At 34.3% G+C, this 15,478-nt stretch overlaps 1 long non-coding RNA gene and 1 other non-coding gene across 2 annotated transcripts; both read left to right on the forward strand.

Annotated features, from left to right (window-relative positions):
• The first annotated feature begins 6,341 nt into the window (after positions 1–6,341).
• LOC137819393 (uncharacterized) lies at positions 6,342–8,415 on the forward strand. Its single transcript, XR_011082282.1, has 3 exons — positions 6,342–7,104; positions 7,204–7,403; positions 7,491–8,415. It is a non-coding gene; the product is annotated as an uncharacterized lncRNA (long non-coding RNA).
• A 4,230-nt stretch (positions 8,416–12,645) lies between these two features.
• On the forward strand, positions 12,646–12,733 carry TRNAY-GUA (transfer RNA tyrosine (anticodon GUA)). Its single transcript is given in 2 exon segments — positions 12,646–12,682; positions 12,698–12,733. It is a non-coding gene; the product is annotated as a tRNA-Tyr (tRNA).
• The last annotated feature ends 2,745 nt before the right edge of the window (positions 12,734–15,478 follow it).

Raw genomic sequence — 15,478 nt, forward strand, 5'->3', positions numbered from 1 at the left:
AATGAAACTTTATCATTCTCTTCATCTTCTTTATTGAGCACCCTTCTCCTTCTCAACCGCAATAACCCAGACTTTCAATGTCATTGTCGAAATAGCTCTTCATCTCCATCGTCACCAACGTTGTTGCCCTCACCTTCACCATCTATGCACAAAAGTTGTATTCTAGATTCTAATAATCCAAAATATATTTTTTGTGCATAGAAGACGAAGGTGAGGAACTACTGCAGCGATGACACTAGAGGTGGGAGGTGATGACGCTAAAGGTAGGGTTTCTTGTGACGGAAAAGGGGAAGAGGAGTGCTCAATGAAAAACATAAAAATGAGAATAAAATTGTCATTTTCTATCTTCTATGGAGATGCAAGAAGAAAGTATGGAGGTGGGAGGTGATGATGTTAGAGGTAGGGTTTCTTGTGGCTGAAAAGGAGAAGAGGGGTGCTCAATGAAGAACATAAAAATGAGGATAAAATTGTCATTTTCCATCTTCTATGGAGATGAAAAAGATAGTATGGAGGTGGATGAAGAATTGTTTAACCTGGATCCTACATATTTTCAGTTCTACATAGTTTTAAAAAAAGTTAAAAGAATTTTGTGTTGATATTTTTTATAATTTTAAAATTTTATATATTTTATATATTTTAAGCTTTTATTCTTTTTATAATTAACTTTATTTAGAGTATAAGACAGTGCTAACAACTATGCTTAATGTATTTACAAATGACATAAGTAAAATAATGTAAATTATATATCAACACTGTTAACGGTTTGTGTGAATTTTATTTAAGAAAAAAAAATTTAATTTTTGTCAAAAAGAGTACAAAGTGATGCATATGATCATACAAATATTTAAAGCATCGTATTAAATATCAGATGACAAGTCTGGATACAAATATATAAAACTTATTGTCAAAAATTATTTTTTTATTTTACTTTTTACAAAAAAGTTTGGTGATGGTATATAAAATTAGGTGGCAAATTGTATAAATATTGGGCCAAACGAATTGGCCCAAACTTCTTTAAGAAAATAAAAACTAGTGGGTCTATATACAAAAGGGAGTGAGAAATAGCAAAATTTTGTGCCAGTCGCATGGGCCTGGAATTTTCATAAAAATAATCTTTCTTCATGCACGTCCATAGCTTTTCCTGACACCCCATAGATCAAGCGAAAAGATAATTTTATCTTTAAAAAATGCATTCCAAATTGAAAAATCCAGAAAGTATTCCTGATTTTAGAATCTGGAAGGTATTCTAGATTGTAGAATCTGAAAGGTATTCCAGATTTTACGATACGAAAGGTATTTATGAATATGAAAATACCTTCCAAATTCTATAACCTGATGTTGTTTTGGGATCATCAATTATGGAATGAAAAATATCGATAGAATAAAGGGTATTTTTAGAAGTATGGGGTGTCTGAAGAAACTATGGAGTTGCGGGAAGAAACAGCCTCAGAAAAAACATGGAACATAAATATAAAGATGTGGGTGGCAAATTGTAGAAATGCTGGGCCTGATGAATGGACTCAGATTTTTGTAGCAGACATGTTGTAGATATAAAAAGCGAGTGACAAGTAATAAAAGGCTTCTTCTTCCTGCACCCTTACGTTTTTCTTCCTGCACCCCCACAATTTTGTAAATCCCAAACTGACCTTCACCTTTTATTTGAAAAAACTAGAGTTTTTTAGGTTACCGGATATCGGGATCCGGGAGTGTGCTACGGATTCATCAATCCAGAAGTGATTCGTGTTCTTTTTCAAATAAAGGTGTGTTTCGAAAGCAACTTGTTAATTTTCAGATTGCTGAATTTGGAAGTCTAATTTTTGTTACGGATTGATGGATCCGGAAGATTACCAGATTCATCAATCCAGAATATTTATGGATTTTCCAATCCAAAATCCAAAAAAATAAATGCAGATTTCCCATTATGTAAAATTACCGAATTGCATTGTCCGGAAGAAGAAAGAGTAGTGTGGATTTTATGTGTATTTTGGGGTTTCTAAAAAATAGTAAGGATATTATTGTCTTTGCATTACATTGTGGGGGTGGAGGAAGAAAAATGTAGGGGTGCAGGAAGAAACTGTCATAATAAAAATGTGGGGTCAAAGAGACCTAGACTTTTGTAATAAAAATTAGTCAATTACTTCCTACACCATATCACTGCACCCAATTATAGGGGAAAAGACAAAAATACACCTAAAAAAATGGGGTACATACAAAGTTACATTCTGGACCTCCTTTCCAAAACACGATAATCTCTTCCAGATAAATTTTTCTAGAATGTATTATTTTCAATTCTGGAATTTTTTTATTCGAAATGGAATTTTGATTTTTTGTTTCCGGATTTTTATATCCAGAACACAATAATCTCTTCTGGATCTACTTTTCCAGAATGCATTATTTTCAATCCAGGATTTTTATTTCCAGAATAAAGGGTATTTTTGGAATTTTTGAAATTGTGTTGGGTGCAGTTTCAAAAGTGTTGGGTGTAGGAAGCAATTGCCTAAAAATTATATATATAGAAAAGCAGGCTGCCAATAATGAAAAATGTTGGGTCAAGTGATTGTGCCCAAAGGCAAAATCTTCCTGCACCTTACAAATTGTGACCTGTATGAAATTTCCAAAACTACTCTTCATTCCAAAATTAAAAATCCAAAATTCAAAAAATACATTCTTAAAAGCAAATGCAGAATAGATTATTATGTTATGAAAATGAAATTTTAGAATAGAATTCAAAAATAAAAATCACATTCTAAAAAAGCAATACAAAATTAGAATACAAAAAATAGACTCCAGACAAAAACACAAAATCCGAAAACGTGTTCCATAAAAGGATTTCCAGAATTTAGAAAAATATATGGAATTCCAAATCTGGAAACGTGTTCTAGAAAAGATGTTTCTTAAGTATATTTTCATCTGCACTTCCCTTTTATTTGAGGGCAATTTTGTAATTTCAAAAAAAGGGTGCATGTTTAAATTGATAGGTGTAGGAAGTAATTGTAGGGTCCAAAATCTCTTTTCTTTAAGCCTCTGTTTTTTTTCGGTTGTGACGCTATTTAAGCGGGGCTGCTTCTTCCTGCACCTCCATACCTTCTTCTTTCACCTACATAGATTTTTGTATTTCCAAAAATGTCCCTCTGTAATATTCTGGATTACATAATCTGGAAGTCATTTTTCAAATTTGTAATTAGCTTCCGGATTATATAATCCGGAAGTCTTTTTTTCAGATGCATGATTACTTTTCGGATTACATAATCCAGAAGTTTTTTTTAACTTTCGGATTATGTAATCCGGAAGTCTTTTTTCAAATGCGTTTCCGGATTACATAATCCAGAAGTTATTCTATGGGGGTGGCACAAGAAGGATAAAAATGTATTTTCATGTTGTGTATGGAGGTGCCAGAAGAAGATATGGAGGTGCAGGAAGAAACAGTCTTTAAGCGGATGGAAGAGCGAGTGACACAACTATTTGGATCCAAGTGAGTGCGCTGATTAGAGAGAGGGAAAAGCGGGAGTGAATTGTTTTTTTCTTTTTCTCTCACATACACCACAACGCACTAGATAATCGATTAACGTTATTTTGTTATTTTACAGTGCAACACTAATCGATAAATGAAAAAAGTATAGTTGAAAATTGATCATCCCATGCATTAATGAGTTTATAAGTCGTATGAATATTTTAAAATACTTCATATTTCAAATATTTTTAAAGACGATGGTAAATTTGTAAACTTAATTTTAAATATTTTAAAAAAGTTAAAAGTTTTCTCAAAATTATCACATCATTAACTAATTTTAATAAATTGTTCTCACAAATTCACTCTATATACGTTAATCCAAACAACCTTATTTTCTTCACATTTTTCTCTCAAATTATTTCAAATTCACTCATTCAAATTTCCACACATCTACTTCCTAATCCAAACAAAACATAAAAGATTAAAATGTTTCATCCATAGGATTTTTCCATGAAAATTATTGCCAACATTTTGAGCCCACGAATTAAAAAAAGTTACAATACTTTTAACACCAATATTTTTTTACACTTTCATTTGACAATTAAATATATTATAATTTTATTATAAATTTTATTTATATTTATTATCATTAGTTAAATAATATTTTATTAGGAATTGTAAAGTGGAAGTAAGAGAAAAGGTGAATATTCCTATGCATACCCGAACACATGCACTGAAATCTTGTCTTTAATTTTTCTTTTAAGCTTTTGTCCCGTCCTAGTCCGCTTGGTTTCATGGCGAGGTATCTAACATATAGGGGTATTTGGACTGTAGGTTTTTCCAAGGATGATGATATTTTGACACTTTACTCCACCTTACATCTACAATAAAATATTAATATTTATAATAAAAAATTAAAAAAAAAATCTTTTATAAAAATATAAACAAAATGTAAAATGTTAAAATAATTTTTAAAATTAAAAAAAAATATAAATGATTAAAATATTAATATTTATTAAGGTGTAGGGTGGAGGATGGGTGTAAAAAAAATCATTTTTGTTTTTCCAAAGACAATCGCAAGTCTCTTAGCTTATTAGGTTCGAGCTTGGGAGACTGTGTACCTGAGGAGGCAATTTTGGGTACAAATAAGAGAAAGAAAAAAGGAGTAGGAACTTTTTGCTAAAAAAACCCTATAAAAACACTCATTTGTATTTGGTCACACGAGTGTACTAATATTCTTTAGTGACGAACGAATAATCTTTCCCCGATCCCATAAGAAATTCACAATGACTATCGGCATGAACAACCCACAACCACAAACCCAGCCTTCATCAAACGACAAGCCAAATAAAACCTTGTGATAGATTCTAGGAACCATTAAATAGCTTTATCGAGAAAACACTGAAACCAAACGACAAGTGGAGAAGACCTAAGACGAAAGTAAGCAATTGTGAGAATAAGCGACGTCTAGCCAACCTGCACTTGGACCCGCAATTGTTCACAAAGGCGATAATGGACAAACCAATTCCCCCTATGACATGGTGCCGGAGATTACTCCTTTTTTGGGATTCAGAGGCGCATTTGAAGGTGTTTCGTGCCCAGATACTCATATTAGGGGGATCAGAATCGGTCTTGTGCAAGATGTTCATGGGGACATTCATCGGAACTGCCATACAATGGCTCAACAGGATTCCTGACGGGACCATAAACTTATTCCACACCTTCGCCCAAATGTTTATTAGTAGTTCGCCGCCAACAAAACCAAACCAATGTTGATCCTCAACCTTTTTTATATCAATATAAAGGAAGATGAGTCACTTAAAAGTTACATGAATCACTTTTGCAAAGCTTCGATACAAATTCAATAATCGAACGATGAGATGTTTATAACCATCTTTGTTAAAGGACTTTGTGCCAACCCCTTCAGTGAGTTCCTCCTTCAATGCAAGGTCAAGTCCTTAACGGAGATTCGTGTCTCAGTAGGTTCTCAATAGAGGTCGAGGAAGTAATGAGACAAAAGAGGTCAGAGGAAAACACCCACCATCCACGAACAACTTGTAACCGCTCTACTTCGCGTTACAAGTCGCACACCTGCTTTTCTTTCTTGCTCTCTATATCCATAAGCTTATTTCCCTGAGATTGGCTAAACACGTCAACGTCACGACCCTGCTTGCATGCTCCTTGGCGTTCCCACAAATTTGAGCCAAGGTCCAATCCTTAGTCTTGGCCACCCTCCAACAGATTGTGGGACTTATTGTGATTAAAAACACTAAAAGAAGGATCCTAAAGACTTGCCTTCAGGTTTGATTCAGGATTTCAGTTCCCAATCATGATCACCTCTATGTCAAGTCCATGCCCATCAGAGTGCAAGTTGGTTGAAGGTTGAAGGTGTGCCTCAGTAGTGGTCTTTGTCCTCTTCCTCTTGAAATTTGAATTGGAAGTCGTCCTCTCTGCTTCATTAGACTCCACTCGAACATTATTAGGCTAGACCTTCCTATGATCAACTCCGTCTCCAACTTCGAGGGTAGGCTTTGAGGTCTGGAAGCTGTTCAACCAGTGAGCCATCTCTTTCCTGGAAATAACCATTTGACTATTAACCAATACTCAGGAAAAGATACTAGGGTAAAAGTTTATGTTACCTTTATTTACGCAACTAGCATCCCTTATATAGTGATGCTTTAGGTTACCAAAATTTTGGCTATACTCTGGAGCCCATTACTTTTTACTACAAGCATCACCCTATTTTGTTATGTAGTCCGTCATCCATAGAGGTTGTTTGTTTTGTCTAGTGGGCTTTACTGGAACATTGGGCTCTCCTCTAACATTGCCATCCGTTGGACACTCAACTTTGTCCTCAAAGTTTGAAGGTCCATTGACGAGGTCTGGGCTTATGAAATTTGAGCCGCGATTAGAGTTTTCGAGGGCGTTCCCAGTGCGTGGAAGGTTCTGGAGATTAGGTATTGGGGAAAGTGGAGCGGCCGCGGGGGACAACGTCACGTGCTTCTTCTTAATTGCATGACCAGGTGGCGTGTGCGGAGTGGAGAGTGCATGCGGTGCTATCAGAGGGTTTGGTGGGTTAGGGTTAGCAGAAGTGGGGGATCTAAAAGTGTTGTGGGGTTAGTTGTTGAGTTAGAAACACTTCCAGGAGGTAGCCCTTTAAACTATCGGAGTAGCAAAATGTGAAATACTGGATGTATAAGTGATGACAGCGGAAGTTAGAGTTCGTAGGCCACCGTGCCTATGCGCCGCACGATCCTATTCAGGCCAGAAAATCGGGGAGAGAGCTTGGGTGATAGGCGCCGCTCGACGGAGTGTTGCCGGTGTGTTTGAAGACGAAGCCACACCTAGTCGCCGACGGCAAAGGATCGATCTGAGCGGTGGTTGTCCGCTTGTGCCCGCATGCGTTGGCGAGTGCGGAGGAGGTTCAACTTCAAGTGGTGAAGGACGAGTGTGTGCTCTTGTAGGAGTTCCGAAACCGTGGTTCCCGTGCGCGGTGAAGGGAGCATGTCAACGGTGGTGGGCGGTGGCCGTCCATATAAGGCATGGAAGGGAGAAGTGCCAATGGAGGAATGGTAGGAGGCGTTGTACCATAGCTCTGTGAGGTGGAGGAATTTGTACCAGGAATGGGGGTGGTGACTGGTGAAACAGCGGAGGTAAGCTTCTAATCCCCTATTCACAACCTCTGTTTGACCATCGGTTTGAGGGTGGTACGATGAACTGAATTGCAGTTTTGTTCTTTGGGCTTTGAACAGGTTGCGCCAGAAGGTGCTAGTGAAGATGGGGTCTCGATTCGACACTATGCTAGTGGGGAGACCGTGTAAACGACAAATTTCGGTGGAGAAGCGTTGTGCAAGGCTCTCGACCGTGTAATGAGTGGGTAAAGCCAGGAAATGAGCGTATTTGGAAAGGCGACAACAGATCACCCAAATCACAGTATGGCCAGCAAATGCTGGTGAGTTATAAAATCCATAAAGATGTCTTCCCATACTTAATGGGGTATAGGCAGTGGCTGGATTAATCCTTGCGGTTTTTTTGGTAGGTACTTATTCTGCTGGCACACCGAGCAGTGTTGTATGAACTCCTTGGTATCTCTTGTCCAACCTGGCCAGTAGAAGGAGGCAACTACCTTTGTCAGTGTGGGTTTTAAACCCGAATGTCCCCCTGTTGGGGAATCATGAAATTCACTGATGATACGCCTGCGGAAATCATGAACTTGAGGAAGGAAGATCCGGTTGCGAAAGAAGAGTAGGCCTTGGCTGGTGGAAAATTGATTGGGCAATGGTTGGTTGCTGGTGAACGATCGTAACAAATTGGTGCCCTATGTGGTGGTGAAGAACTGTTATAGTTCTTTGAATATGGTAGGGATCGGGGATGATACGGCCAACAACACTAAGAGAGTTGGCGGTTCCTGGCGGGAGAGTGCATCAGCCACAACGTTATTTTTCCAGGTTTGTATATTATTTGAAAATCATATCCTTGGAGTTTTGCTGTCCAATTTTGTTGTTCTGGTGTCTGTATTGTTTGTGAGAGCAGTGTGTTGAGGCTCTTTTGCTTTGTGTATATTTTGAAATGATTCCTGAACAAGTACTGACGCCATTTTTTTATGGCTTCTGTGATGACATACATCTCTCTCACATACACTGATGTTGCTTGGAGACGGGGGCACATCTTTTTGCTGAAAAAGGCAATTGGGTGACTGGCGAGCGGCGAGAGTGGCATAATTACGAATAAATTTTCTGTAGAATCCGGTGAGGTCGAGGAATGCGCGTAAAGCCGTGAGTGACCGTGGCTGTGACCAATTTGTGATTGCCTTTATTTTTTCTGGTTCTGGGGGCACTCCAATTGGGGAAATGATATGGCCCAAGTAACTAACTGTTGAGGTAGCAAAACTGCTTTTCGAAAGCTTAGTAAAGAATAATTGTGTTTGTAACAAATTCATAATAATATCTAAATGTGTCAAATGATCCTGCAGTGTGGGGCTATAAATGAGAATGTCATAAAAAAAAACTAAAACAAACCGCCTAAGAAGGTCGTAGGAGATCATTCATGGCTGCCTGAAATGTGGAGGGAGCATTAGTTAAACCAAAAGGCATAACTAGGAATTCATAATGACCATCCATGGTTTTGAAAGTTGTCTTGTGAGTGTCATTGGGGTTGAGCCAAACTTGGTGGCACCCTGAGTATAAGTCAATCTTGGTAAAAATTGTAGCAGACCCCAGTTCATCTAGCAATTCATCAATAGTAGGTATGGGGAAACGTTCACGTATAGTGATTGCATTGAGTGCTCTGTAATCAACACAAAAGCGCCATGTGTCATCTTTCTTCTTGATGAGTAGTACTGGGAAAGAAAATGGGTTGTTACTGGGTTTGATGAACCCATCCTGCAACATCTTTGCAATTAATTGGGGTGATGGTATTTTTGTGAGAGTGGGGGTAACGGTATGGGCGCACATTAACCGGGCCAGTGTTGGGTAAGAGGGGGATATGGTGGTCATAGGGGCGTGGTGGGGGAAGACCATGTGGTGGTTTGAATATTGATTGGTGTTTACGTAAAATCATTTGAATGGATTGGGGTAATTGGTACAGCAGGGAAGAGGGAGGAGGGTGACTGGTAAATTGTGGATGAGGCCTTGGAAGTTTAGTGTTTGAGGGAAAAAATTTCCTGTAAGAGTGTGAGGGATAGGTGAAAGTGGACCATGTCTATTGTGTGGGTGGGATCAGGAGGGTCATCTAGGGTTTCGGTGATAGGTTCTGTATCCTTTAAAAGTAAAAGAAAACGTGAAGTGGAGCATTTGTGGCCTGGAAGGAATTTCTCGTCACAGTTATAACACAAGCCAAGAGCACGACGCTCTTGCATCTGGGTGGGGGTAAGGCGTTTAATTGGGAGGGTATTGGGTGTGGTGTGAGCACGGTTGGTGGCAGTGTTGGTGGGGTTAAAAACAGTGGAGTATGGAGGGGGTCGGGTTTGTCGAGGTTTGGAATCTTTGACTTTGTCTTCAATGAGCTTAGCTAGGCCAATAGCTTGTGAGATGGAATAGGGGTTCAAAATTGAAAGTTCTCTCCTGATCTCAGGGTTGAGACCTGATATGAAACAATTAAGGATGGTTTCAGGACTCAACCCATGGACACAATTGCATAATTTCTCAAATCTGGTTTGGTAGTCCGTAACTGTGGTTTGTTGGTGTAGTTTAAAAAGTTCAGCTTGATGGTTTGTATAGGAGGAAGGACCGAAATGTAATTCCAAGGAACGGGTGAAGGAAGGCCAATCAGTAATGAGATGATTTTGGGGCATCCATTTAAACTAGCTAAGAGCTTCCCATTTCATGTGAAAAGGAACCATGGATAATCTATTTTCTGGGGATGATAAAAATTAAAGTACTATTCTGCTTGGAATAACCAGTCTAGGGGTTCCGGTCCTTCAAAAAAAGTGAGTTGCAGTTTGGCTAAGTGTTGGGGGAGGTGGGGAAACGGAGGTTGTGTGGTCATGTGAATTAGTGAAAGGTGATGATTGAATATGAGGGAAAGTAGCAACCTGGTCCTGTAACAGGGTGAGGGAAGAGTGGAGGGAATCATTTTGTGCCTCAAGATTGGTCTGGCGAGCTTCATTAGTCTCCAGTAGAGACTGAATGGATGTGAGGCGGTCCTGGATGGCCTGAAAGAGGTCTTCCAATTCCTTGGAGATCTGCTTAGGAGGCATGGAGGAAGACAATGAAAGCACCAATGATAAAGTAAGCTACAATGACTACCAAATTAACCAATACTCAGAAAAAAATATTAGGGTAAAAGTTTATGTTCCCTTTATTTACGCAACTAGCCTCCCTTATATAGTGATGCTTTAGGTTACCAAAATTTGGACTATACTCTAGAGTCCATTACTTTTTACTACAAGCATCACCCTATTTTGTTATGTAGTCCCTCATCCATAGGGACTGTTTGTTTTGTCTAGTGGCCTTAGTGGAACATGGGCTCTCCTCTACCAATATGCCTTTAAATTCATGGTTCGGTACTCACACTTTAATAGATGTCAAGCTTCTCCAATTTCTCACAAATTTCCTGCTCATTAGGTATAAATTCTCCCATTGACAAACAACTTAAGGATAAGGGTTTGGAGTCCAGCAGAAAAAAAAATTCTAAGATACTGGGCTCGCTGGTTGATGGTTAGATTTTGACGAATCGACCCTTAAATTTTTTATAAGAGAACTGAAAAAAGGTAAGAAAACCCATTTCGTTAACGCTATTGAAAAAAGCCACAGCTGACGAGTTGACCATTTTCCAACGAAATGGCCATAACATAAGCCGAACTTTATAGGAGTCACTTATGAATGTTCCGTCTAATGAAATAATCTTGGTTACAAATAGGAATAGGGATTTTTTGCTAAAAAATTCCTAAAAAAATACTGGTCTGTACCTGATCACACGAATGTACTTATATTCTTTGGTGACGAAGGTGAGCTAAAGTTCCAACGCTCTAACATCAAGGAAGACATAGACATATTTCTTTTTTCTTTTTCTTTTAAATAAAAAATAAAAGAAGGGGAGAGAAATATTATTTTAGGGTACAAATGCATGCTTTTTATCTTTACCCAAAACAGTCCTTTTCCCAACAAATAAATACTGCAGCTAAATAATTTGTTTAAAGCGGAAAATGCAGCAGAAATAAAATATTAATGCACACATATTTGTAGCTACCCAATAAAACCAGAAACTGCACCCTTAAACACTTGAGCGGTGCCCTGGGGTGGGTTCAAAACAAAATGCATTACCAGAATAAAAAGAAGTTGGCCCAACATTGCAGCCTGGCTAGCTTAATATAAATCAATGTATTTGTTGACCTCCTTCTCTTTACGTTTTTCTTTTTATTTTTCTCATATACAAATATCTATGTTTCGACCATAATCAATAATACTTTACAGAGTTTTAATTACAAGACAATTTCTTTTTCTATTATGTTATTTTATACCATTACACATCATAAAATTAAAGATAAAAGATTTTTAAAAAAACTACTCATTGATTATAATCAACTAGAAGTGTTATATCCTTTATCGCTTTCTATATGGTAAAACTTATTAGAAAAATAAAGAAAAACAAACTTTAAAATCAAAGAGAGAAGATAAAAATGAAAAAAAGAAAAGAAAAGAAAAGAAAGGGTCATGCATAGCAAATATGATTCTATTTAGTTTTAGTTTATGTGAAAATTTTGCTAGTATTAAATTTTTGACATTTTTTAGTTCTTATCATTAATTATTAATTAGTTTAATTCTTAAAAATATTAATTAAGCTAAAAGATAATAATAAAATATTTCAAATTTTAACATAATAAAATTATTTTTAGATATATTATTTAATATAAATAGTGCTGTTAAATATTTTACTTTTATTTTCATTTAATATTTCACTTTTTATTTTTATTAAATAAGAATTCCCATATTTTTTATTTTTATCTAAACATTTTTTAAGAGATCAAACCGACAGAAAATAATTTATAACTAAAAATAATAAAATTAGGTATTAAAATTGTTGCTGGAAAATTTAGAAATTTTACATTCAGTCTCTAAAATAATTTTTTAAATTTTGCTTCCTCTTTTTTTTTATCTGGTCCTCCCCAATACATTATTATCCTGACACTGTACAGATCCCCACATTATACAAAACATAAGCAAATAGAATTTAAGGAGGAAAAAAAGTCTAAAAATGTTTTAAAATCACCTACAAAATTGAACATAATGGTAAAAATAAGATATAAATGAAAGTATTTTTTAAACGCCAAATAAAAATATAAATTGTTATTAAATTAAAACATAACATCATTATTTAGTAATCATAATTATTGATTGATCAAAATGTGATGTAACTAATGTACTAAAAACAAAAATCATGAAAATTGATACACTAAACAGAAGTTGTCAAAACCGATCAAAAACATATCACCATAATTATCCATATTAAAAATTCTACCTATATATTTAAGAGCTCACTTAACAAGAACGGTTAATAACTCACACTTATTTAATTCTATTGTATCAATCTTTTATGTTGTACTAAATATGAAAGTTACCAAAACTTTTGGTATAAAAAACATATTTTAGTCCTCAATTTTAGTTGTGATAGTTAACCAATTTATATATTTTATTTAAAATACTACCAAAGTAATATTTCCTATAATTAAAATATTTAGAGAAATCAAATCAAAACCGACCTTAGCTCAGTTGGTAGAGCGGAGGACTGTAGTTGTTCAAAATAGACATCCTTAGGTCGCTGGTTCGAATCCGGCAGGTCGGATTTTATTTTTGTTTTGGTAATATTAATTTAATTGTACCATTTGACCGATAAAACAATAAAATACGGAATAAAAAATAAATAAGTAATTAATTCAAAATAATTATTTAGTTGTTGTAAACATAAATACAAAATATTTTATTTTATTTTTTACTAAATAAATGTTTATTTATTAAAGAGTAAATTTGATGAATTAAAAGATGACATAGAAAAGAAAGTTGCTAAATAAAACATTTTTTTATATAATGGTACAAAAATTAATCACGTATATAAATTTAACTTATATATATATATTTAACATGATATTAATTACATTATAAATAAATAAATAAAATAAGATGGTATCTACATTACGCTAACCTTAGCTAAAATTTCATTAAAAAATTATATAGAAAATAGTTTTTTAATACGGAGAATAAAATGATCCTTAGCTCCCCGGAGAACTATAGTTGATTGGTCTAACATGGTTAACTCACTTGGTCGTTGATTTGTTTCCTTACATTTTGGATTTTTCTTTTGTAATAACTAACAAAATAAATAGAAAACGAGACTCACTTTGTGAATAAAGAAAGAGATAGAGAATTAGCTCGAAAATGTATATAATGTTATTACATGTACGTATATTTTTACTTCTAAAAGTATTATATTTTTAAGAAAAAATAATTTAGAGTGACAAAAAAGTTAATAAATTTCATTTTGGTTCGGTTCAGTTAGCTGTTGATTCTCGTTAAAAGAAGACAGTATGAACTTTTTAACTTATTAAATCAATCAAAATAACTTTTATATGTTATTGTAATTAAAATTAAAAGTTAATTATAAGTATTAATTTAAAATACAATTCTCTTACATGTTCATATCCTTCAAATAATATAATATAAAAAAATAATACAAATTAAAATGTATTAAAAAGTTAAAAATACCAACTCAACTCTACAAATTTTGATGGATTGATAAATGATCCATGCGTTAAAACCATTTTGTCACTCTTATTAAAAGTTAGAGAGATTAAAATGTTTAACTAAAGTTATTAATGAGAAAATAAAATATATTAATATATTGAGTGAATATTTAACATTATTATATATTATAAATTTTTAGACCTTATGACAAAAACTAAAAAAATATGAAATATATTTAATTATAAAAATAGTTGAAAATTATCTTATATTTTTCGGTTTAGTTTACAAGGTAAACATTTTTAGTAAAAAATATTTTAAAAAATAATATATTATTAATAAAATTTAAACATGTTTTACTTTTTATGTTAATGATTTAGTCATTTTAGAGTTTTGATAATTGTGTTATTGGTGTGAAGTATTCTAGTTTTGTTGATGACAAATATTCTAACGGAGGAAATAGACTATTTTACAGTTTTTTATGCTATTTAATTTTTTAATTTAATTTAAGTGATTTTAAAATTAAATTTTATTATTATAAATAATTATATTGTAGAATAGTTTTAATGAAGTTTTTTTCAATTTTTTTTTGTTTTTTTATTAGTTTCACTAAAAAAAATTATACCTCAAACTATTGGGAATACCTTGTTAAATTTTTCGGACTTGAACAATGATGATATTGTTCTCGAATGGGTTTGGGACCTAGAGAACGTTGCTCCCACTTTCACCTTTGGTCGGTCTACGATGTTTCAAGCTTTCTGTTCCACCTTCCTCCTCTCGGTCGTTTAACTCCACAGGCGGGGATGATACCTGCAGAAGACATTTCAACACTCAAGTCAGTCAGGGTGTTAGCACTTGGGTGTCAAAGTACTATAGATAATGACGTATCTTTCTCTTTGAAATGCGTGCTATTTATATCACCTTAATGGGCATTCAATGGTGGACCGGATTAGGAAATTGGTTCGTGTTTAGGGTTGCTTAGGTTGCGCTAAGCAACCCTTAACTATGGATTAACCATGCTGACTTGATCAACCTTTGACTCAACGCCAAGAGTCGGTCGGTCACGTATCGTCACATGACCTTCTCACCATGGTTTAAGTGATAACCCGGTCCGAGTGTTGACCAACTCGATGGGTCGTCCGGTCATACTATTACATATATGATTACACAAGTTTAAGAAATAATTTATTTATGTAAAGAAAAATTTATGGATTTTGTGATTCTTCGAGAGTTGATAATCATAAACATCAAAGACAACCTTGTTAATAAATTAAACTTTGAGGAAGAGAGAATACCAGACTTTGAGTAGTTTTCTTTTCAAACTTAAAAAAAAATCCAAAATTATAATTTTAGTTTCTCTATTTATTTAACCAAAATTTGTAGTTCCTTTAATATAAAATAGACAAATTAGTTTTCCTATTTTAAAAAAAAACATAATTTTGGTCTAGATTTAATCTCTTTATTTATTTATTTATTTTTTTTTAAATTTTAAAATTAATTAAATAATTTATAATGATACCTTCAATGAAAATGTTGGACAAAGGATTGGATTGAACCAAAATTAAACAAAAAGTAATAAATTAAAGCAAAACTACTTTTTAAAATAATGAGATCGTGGATCCAACAAAATAGAGAGTTGCCTTTAAACCTAAATTTTATGATGAATGTGTAAAGGCTTTATGGTATTAGCTTTTATGGGAATTCTTTAATTCTACCAATTTTGCTTTGGAATAGGGATGAGAATTATAATTAATAATTATATTATACTAAAACTGTAAGTAATATAAAAAAGAATCAATAATTTTTCTATATTTAAAAAATTTAAAAATTAATATAGAATAATTGACTTAAT

This window comes from Phaseolus vulgaris, chromosome 10 (assembly GCF_000499845.2).
Source record: "Phaseolus vulgaris cultivar G19833 chromosome 10, P. vulgaris v2.0, whole genome shotgun sequence".
NCBI lineage: Eukaryota > Viridiplantae > Streptophyta > Magnoliopsida > Fabales > Fabaceae > Phaseolus > Phaseolus vulgaris.